Source organism: Cebus imitator, unplaced genomic scaffold (genome assembly GCF_001604975.1).
Source record: "Cebus imitator isolate Cc_AM_T3 unplaced genomic scaffold, Cebus_imitator-1.0 Scaffold626, whole genome shotgun sequence".
In the NCBI taxonomy this organism is placed as follows: Eukaryota; Metazoa; Chordata; class Mammalia; order Primates; family Cebidae; genus Cebus; species Cebus imitator.
Genome location: NW_016107941.1, coordinates 714,216 through 723,320, shown reverse-complemented (window position 1 = coordinate 723,320; position 9,105 = coordinate 714,216).

Below are 9,105 nucleotides of genomic sequence, written 5' to 3'. Positions count from 1 at the left end.
GAAACTCTGGAAGGCCAAGAGCTGAGCACTTTAGAGTCACCTATTGCTCACAGCAGACAAAGAATGGCCCCTTTCAGTAATTGCTCTAACAGCTGCCAGGTTTCTGTAGTCTTTTAAGCTGGCAAAGAGTGGCTTAAATGCTTTGCTACAACCTGCCTCATCCACCAATCAGGAAGTATATGGCTATGTACTTTTAAAGAGTTTTTTTTACAGAGCTTCTACTGGCAGAAACCCTCTTGATGATGCAAAGAAGTCTAGGTATGCAATGACTCCAACTACTGTGGCACCCAGTCTCTTCCTCATCAATGTGACCAAGCTCTGAGGCCTGTCTTATTCTGTATTCTACAAGAATATGGCTGGGGAAATAGAGAATAAAATTTGTAAAAGCAAAATAAAAGCAAACACACAAATCCTTTCATTTGGGTTTTAGGAAATAGCAAGGAATAGGTAAAATAAACTTAGGGACTGTGTCTAAACATGCCATCTGAATATTATCGCAACACATAACCTTCATATACATAATGAAGCAAATAAATATTATATCAATATCTTGATTCCAAAAATGCAGTAAAATCTGAATAATTGGATGTTTTTAAAGCAAAAAGTATCTATTAATGTTTGAACACACTAATAATTGTTATTTAAAATGATAAACATATAGAAAAATCATAATCTTCATGTGAACTTAATTCTAAAAGTAGCAGAGCTTCTAGAAGACATAAAATTAGTACAACATAGTTGTTGCTGTTAAGGAAATTACAGATTAGTGAGATCACATGAAGAGTTTATTTTCATACATGAGGTAAGCGTCTTTTGAATTTGACAGCAAAAACAAAATCAGTATTCAGGATGACATTCATTGTGAGTGCATTTTATTATGCTTTGCCACTTTATAATTTTATATTCCATATATGGAATATATATATAGGTATGGTATATACATACATATATACACATATATACACCTACCATATGTGGAATATAAATATATCTGTTTCTTATCTGAACTCACTCTCTGTTTACGAGCGTATGTGTTTGTGTCTATGTGTATTAAACTATGCCATCCATCTGCACAGCTGGCTACAGGAATGAAGTTATCATACAGCTTTCTGACATGTGAAAAGTAGTATATGTAAGCCAAATGCACGAAAATTAATCTTGGTGAAATCAAATATAATATCCCCGGCCAAAATATTTTCTTCAAAAGAAGTATTCTTTTCTTATATTTGACTTTCAAAGTCATAATATTTACTTCAAAATTGCATTTTAATGATGGTATTTTCTCAATACAGGTACTTATACAATATATTGAATAACAGAATTCAAACTTAGTAAGTTTGTGTGCTTTAAAAAGAAGTTCAGGAATTACAGAAATCATTCAACTTACACAAGCAAAAGTAAATATGTATGATAGATAGAGATAGATAGATAGATAGATGATATACAGATTTAAAACAGCAAATAAACCATAACATTTATATATCTGCAAATATACTGACAAAATAATAAATAATGCAGCTGGAAAATAAATTGAATTAATGGATATGCATATATAATGTTCTATACACAGGATAAATTAACTTGCATTAGAGTTTACTATCCTTAATAACTTAAATTGACTCTCCTTTATATTTCCATAAAAGTAACTTTCACTCTGATTGGCATGAGATGGTATCTCCTTGTGGTTTTGATTTGCATTTCTCTGATGACCAGTGATGATGAGCTTTTTTTCATGTCTATAGGTCACATAAATGTCTTCTACTGAGAACCATTTGATCCAGCAATCCCATTACTGGGTATATAACCAAAGGATTGTAAGTCATTCTGCTATGAAGATACATGCACATGTATGTTTATTGCCGCACTGTTCACAATGGCAAACACTTGGAAGCAGCCCAAATGCCCATCAATGATAGACTGGATAAAGAAAATGTGCACATATACACCATGAAATACTATGCAGCCACAAAAAAGAATGAGTTCATGTCCTTTGTAAGGACATGGATGAAGCTGGAAACCATCATTCTCAGCATACTAACACAGAAACAGAAAATCAAATACCACATGTTCTCACTCATAAGTGGGAGTTGAACAATGAGAACACATGGACACACAGGGAGGGAAACATCACACACTGGGTTCTGTAGGGGGAGGGCGGTGGTGGGCTGGGGAAGGAATAGAATTAGGAGAAATACCTAATGTAGATGACAGGTTGATGGGTGCAGCAAACCACCACGGCACGCGTAAACCTATGTAACAAACCTGCACGTTCTGTACATGTACCCCACAATTTAAAGTATAATGAAAAAATGTAACCTTCAACTTCATATCTAAATACTGATTATTGTGTTGCCAACTTATTTTAAATATAGCCAAATTATATCTTCATCATGAAGTCAGTTATAAGAATTGCTTATAATTTCTCTTTAGTGTATCAAAATGTGTCACCCTGAAACTTGACAATTTTCCAGACAATTTCAATAAACTTTGTAAAGTATTCATGACATTGTAAACCCAAGATACAAAAGCATAGTTTCTGCTCTATTCTCTCATCCAGATCTTTTAGAACAATGCGAATGTACGGATTTTATAAAATTCATCGTTAGGAAGTGCTGTCTGGCAAGCTCTAGAAATCTGCAAGCCAGCAACCACTTAATCTCATGGTGGACTCTTGATGCTATAAATCCATAACTAAGCAGGGTCGGCTGAAAATAAATGCAACTTTTCTTGAATAATGTCTATTCTGGGGAAAAAAGAGTCTGATAAGATAATATGTTGTTTTTCCAATTGTTTCTTTACCAGATAGACTCCAACTATATTGACGCCTGAAACAACTGTTAATATAGAGGCAAAACAATAATAATAAGTCACATTTATTTAGCACCTACAATGTGCTAGAAAGTGTATTACATATTTTATGTGAATTAACTAATTCTCTCAAAAGGTAGGCTTTAATATTTTAAACAAAAATGAGGAAACTAAGATACTGATTTCAATAAAGTCAACATTTTAAAGTTATTAAGAGGCAGAAATAGGATTGAGATCCTAAGTAATGTTTGCACATACCTATGATTTTAATCACTGCATTATGTGTGCAAAAATCCATATAGTAAAAAGCAATGAAACAATCAAAAGGCCTCATACCTCTATGTTTGAAAATATTAAATAACTATATTTCCATAAATAACTGTTGAATCAAAAAATGCAGTAAAATATTTTTTAGTTTAAACCATTTTTCCCAAACCACTATTTGAAAGAAAAAACACCATGTACTTTAGACATTTATTTAACCTCTTATATGAGCACCTTTCTAGAATGCCATTTAGAAGAAAGAGTCTGCATTTTAATTGTCTTCTGTTAAAATATCATCAAGTTCACCAAACTAATCCAAAATGAGTTGTCCTTTCATGCATTAGTTGACATCAGATACGTACAGGTGAGTACACTAATAAAAATAAGGATAGCCTAAGCATAATCTAACACACATGAAGTAATGTGTGTGTAAACAAAGGTGTAAGGCAGTTTCATCTCTGAGAAACTGCATCTCCATAAACCTGATCAACATATCTGCTTGACTTTTTTCCCCTCAGTGAACACACATGGCAAGATTAAAACTTAACAGCTTACCTATTGCTCACTTTGTATAAGAAAATTCTTCAATAATCCAAGCTGAATTTATTATGATAATCCATTCAGTATCAGAAGGTCTTATGCAAATAACATGGAATGCTGCCAAAACATAGCATGAGACCTGAGGTAGTGTTTTATTTTTATTATTGTGCTTTTCAAAATAAGTTATCAAGTTAACTTAGCTACATACTTTCCTTCAGTGTGAGGTACAGTGACCAAGGAGACAGAAAATTGGGAGATCTATCCAATGTACCAGTAACTATTTATAGCAGTGGCACTTTGGTTAAACAATTTACATTGTCTGTTTCCTTTACAGGATAGCATGCCATGATCTCTAAGGGCCCTGCCAGTTCTAAAATTCAAAGCAACTAGGTTTCCATTTTTCTTCATCATTTCTCATACCAACAAGGCCAGAACATAGTAAAAAATTTACATTTGAAAAAGCTTGTAATGATTTTTACTTTGGGAAGTGATTTAAAAATCCTTTAAGTTAATCTTCAATAATTTACTAAGTGTTGAGAAACAGATTTTTATATTCAGAGACTATTGATCTGCTAAGTGATATGACAATTAAAACCAGTACATTTTCAAATGGCTCCTTTATTAAACCACAAAGTTGAATAGATATCTAACATGAGCTAATTTACTTACCTCCATTTGGACCTCACCTAAACTATTACAGAAACAGAGATTTCAAATCTTATTTAGAATTTTTCAGAAATACTTTTTAAAGTATATTAAGGTTTTTTTTTTTTTTTTCCAAAAAGGAATACAAAATCTGGATGACTTGTTATCTCTATGGACATATAGAGCATATGGCTAAATATTTTCAACATAGCAATAATTTCTCTTGAAAACACCTAATGATAAATTGGAATAGATTATCCCAAATTGAAAACTTTATTTGCAAATGGTGCTTGCTTTTTGTATTTGTCTGCTCAGCTGTATTACACAATTGAGAAGAAAATTTGGTCTATTAATTTTATCAAGTATAAATGGAAACACAGAATACCTGTTCATGCATGCATTCTGCTAGTCATGCATGCCCTCCCACACTCACCCCCACCCAGGACTTGCTTGTGTGTTTGGCTTATGCTGCAGTTCCTAAAATCCTAAAAATTATGTACCAGCTGCCAGCAGGTGTCTGCAGGTGTTTGCCTATAAGAAGTTCATTGACAGTTTATTGCAGCAAGAATACTTTCTCTGGCAGTGGAAATGAGCTGCAAAAACACTGCAGGCAAAGTAATGTTTTAAGGACAATGATGCTTCATGTGCTGTGAATGCATAAGTATTTATAATCAGTCAGGCCAGGATTAATCACTCTTCTGTGATATTTTTCCCATGGAAAAAAATAGTTATCAAATTCTAGTTTCCACAGACATTGTCAGTGTACTGGAAGGACTGCAGCTGTACGAGGAGTCTCATGGACATTTAACTTCTGACAGCTGTGAATGCTTCTTTGTGAATGCAGACATTGCTCTTTGACTCAGAGTTTTTGGAAGAACTCCAAGATGCATTCTCAAGTGCCCCTGCAGCTCTCTGAGTGCATATTAGGAGAAGGTGATCAGAAACGTCATGAATTGCTAAGGTGGAGAGAAACTTGCATTTTCTCTTACTATACATGTATTTATTTCTGCATGGATATAAAGAGATGTAGTGATAATCAGTGATGGAGAGATACTTGTATTTTCTTTTACTACACATGTATTTATTACTATATGGATATAAATAGATGTAGTGATAGTGATGAACCTAATATTTATAAACTTTCAGTATTTGGAGATTCATAATTATGTCAAATCTTTTCATATATGATTATACTTATATTGAGAAAATACTGACATGTATGAACACTCAAATCTTTTTTTTTGTTTTACGGGATTCACACCTTATATTCATAGCAAAATTGGACTACATGACATCACTGCTTAATAAGATTGTCAGATGTTTAAAAATTGAAAGTAAAATTTAGCTATATATAGGGTCTACTCATCACTTGTGATGACCGTAATAACATTACCGTAAGTTATTTTTTAACTATTGGGAAGCATAGCTATGAGATTATTTTATCATATGTATACTTTTGAGAAAAGTAGAAAATATGTGTCACAAAATTTTCAATTTAAATTTACATAACATATTTATGTCAGAAAGGACAATGGGGTTATTCCCTAAACTTAAGCATGAAAGGGGTTCCCCTTCATATAAACCATTTTTGCATTTTACCATTGATATTTTAGGTGAGCTATAATGCTTGCTTTAGCATTTCTGTTATTAGATATAAAATTATTAATAACTAGTCAAAAACTCAAAGACAAGAAAAATATGTCATAGTAGAGACATTTTCCACTTATGGGAAAAGTATACTGTATTTATACAAGTTGTGTTGTTTTATTAACCCTATATATTTGAAATACTCTAACATAATTTCTGGTAGTTAATAATATCCTTGATATTCCTAAATTAGATCCATATAGAATCAGCTTATTTATAAATATATTTCATGATCAGTTTAAGATCTATTTTATTACTATTATAATTAAAAGAACAATGGTATATATTAATATTTTGAAATGTATTTTGACTATTCCATTTCTCAAAAAAAATCTGACATGATAGAAATGATGGAAAGTATCCTTATGAAGACTACTGAAAATCAATGTATCTTTTTTTCTTTAAATTGAGAACAAATTTCAAAGGTATTAATTTGAACTAACATAGTTAAGGCAAATAGACACTAAGAGTTTGTGTAATTCATAGCAGAGTCTGGATCTGCTATCTATTGTCTGTATGAAATACGGAATATCACCAACTACCTTGAAACTCAGCATTTCATTTGTAAGTAATAATAACACTTCATGAAATTATTATAATAATTAAATTTAAAAATTAGACAATCTGCATGTCTGGTAATAGTAACTGATTACATGTATTATATATATGTACATTTTATTTACCTTTTACTTTGAAATATAAATAAAGTGTGCCTTGCCTTTGAATGCTTGTGTTAATTGTAGCTGAAAAAAATCACATTACACTAGGCATGGTGGCTCATGCCTGTAATCTCAGCACTTTGGGAGGCCAAGCTGGGCGGATCATGAGGTCAGGAGTTGAGACCAGCCTGGCCAACATCGAGAAACTCTGTCTTTACTGAAACTACAAAAATTAGCCAGCCACGGTAGCACATGCCTTTAATCTTAGCTACTCAGGAGGCTGAGGCAGGAGAACTGCTTGAACCCAGGAGGCGCAGGTTGCAGTGAGCCCAGTATAGACGCCACTGCACTCTATCCTGGGTGACAGACCAAGACTCCATCTCAGGAAAAAAAAAAAAAAATCATCACATTACATACCAAAGAGTCCAGTCGAATGGATTCCTATGATGAGGGACAAATCAATTTAGGCCTATCTTTCTCTACGTAATAGATTACTAGCAATGCTACCATGTCTATGCTATAGTGAAATATTTTTAAATATAAAAATACTTAGATATCATAAATAAGTGGTAATGTAATTGATTAAAGTCTGCCTGCATAGCAGTCACTACTCATATAATACAACAATTGAGGACATTGATTGATTTTAGAATGAGTCATGCATCTCATACTGGTGATTTAAATAAAAATTGGTTATTTGTTCATTGGGAATTATAATCAATTAAAATTCCAGCATACATCATAGTATGCTATATGAGAATAACTATAAATTTAGTGCCACTATAAAAATCTTCATTAGATTGATAGATATTTTTAATCACATAATAAAAATGCATCATGTAATATTAAACAAAAATTGAGCTGGCACAATGTGTTTTTCAGAGGTATCTTTTCATGAACTTACCATCCAATTACCAATATTTGTTTAAATAAAGTTAACTAGTAAGATATATAATGAATAACTTAAAATCTGTAAGTTAAGATTAATAATAATTATTATTTTTTAAACTCCCTTTGAAAGACAGGATCTCACTCTCTCTCCCAGGCTAGATCATAGCTCACTGCAACTTTAAACTCTTGGACTCGAGGTATCCTCCTACCTCAGACTCCTGAAGAGCTAAAACTACATGTGCACACCACTGCATTCAGCTATTTTTCTTTATTTTTATTTTTATACAGATGGGGTATTGCTATGTTGCCCAGGTTGAGTTTTAACTTCTCACCTCAAGAAATCCTCCCAACTCGGCCTCCCAAAGTGCTGTGATTAGAAGAGTGAGTCACCATGCCTGGATCAGATTAATAGTTGGATTTTTTCCAAAGAGTTTACATTTTAACATTTATTAGATTAACAAATGTGGTAATCATATACTTAATTGAAGACATAGCACAGGAACTTTGTCATCTACACAGAGGAAATGTTTCCATTAATGCAGATGCACAAATGATACAAAGCTAGAGTTAAGAATGAATTCAGGGTCTTTGAGAAACACTTTACTGGTGACTAGACCTGGTAGCTTCCTACTTATTTTGGATTTAAGCCTTTAAGAAATGTATGATTCATTTGAAGTTATATTGGTTTTGTTTATGGAAGAAGCATATTGTTAGAAATAAAGACCACTAATATGACTAATATTTTAGATAGATTGATGAAAAACTAAATCTAACCTTAAAAATTGTAACTAGGGAATGGGATTTATTACAAGTCATTACATCTTTGTATCAGATTTATAAATGTCACTTTATTAAAACTGAGGTTTATTTAGCTTTACATGAAAATTAGAGAATATATTAGCATTCTATAAATTAGTTAATTATAATTTGTTGTTCAAACTCTGCCCACTCCAGTTGTACAAAACACCACTCCACTTTAAAATTGTGTTTTTGTATTAAAATAGATGGAATGCAAACATTCAAGTGTAGTATTTTTAATGACAGTCTTTTTGCACACAAAACCTATCCTAGATAATTCCTGAAGCAAAATACCAATTTAGAACCTTCTTTTCTAGTTCCACTAACATCCCACTGTGTGATCTGAAGAAAAGTACTTTAGAGAATACTTCACCATGCATAAAAAGGCACTTATCTTCTAATAAAATTCTATTGATTTAAAATAATCTACCTTTCTTTCTTTATGGAGGTATAATAAGGGTCTAATGAAGAATTTAAAAATGCTTGTAAAGTGCCTTGAAATCTTTTAAAGAATAGTAGAGGCCTTCAATTGAAAGCAATTTGAAAGAATTGAACAGAGACCCTAAACAGAATGCAAATCAGGCCTCTTGCCAAATGTGAATCATAATTGTCCTTATTTATTGAGGGTGTCATAATCACCATCATTACTTACTAGTGCAGCTGTTCATATTGATTGAATTTCAAAGGTATCCCAGAAATTGCACAAGAAACACAGTTTCAATCCTCTAGGAATTTATATTCTAGACCTTCACTGTCCAATATGGTAACCACTAGCCATGGGTGGCTATTTAAATTTAAATCAATTACATTTAAATAACATTAAAATTGTAGTTCCTCTGTCATATCATCCACA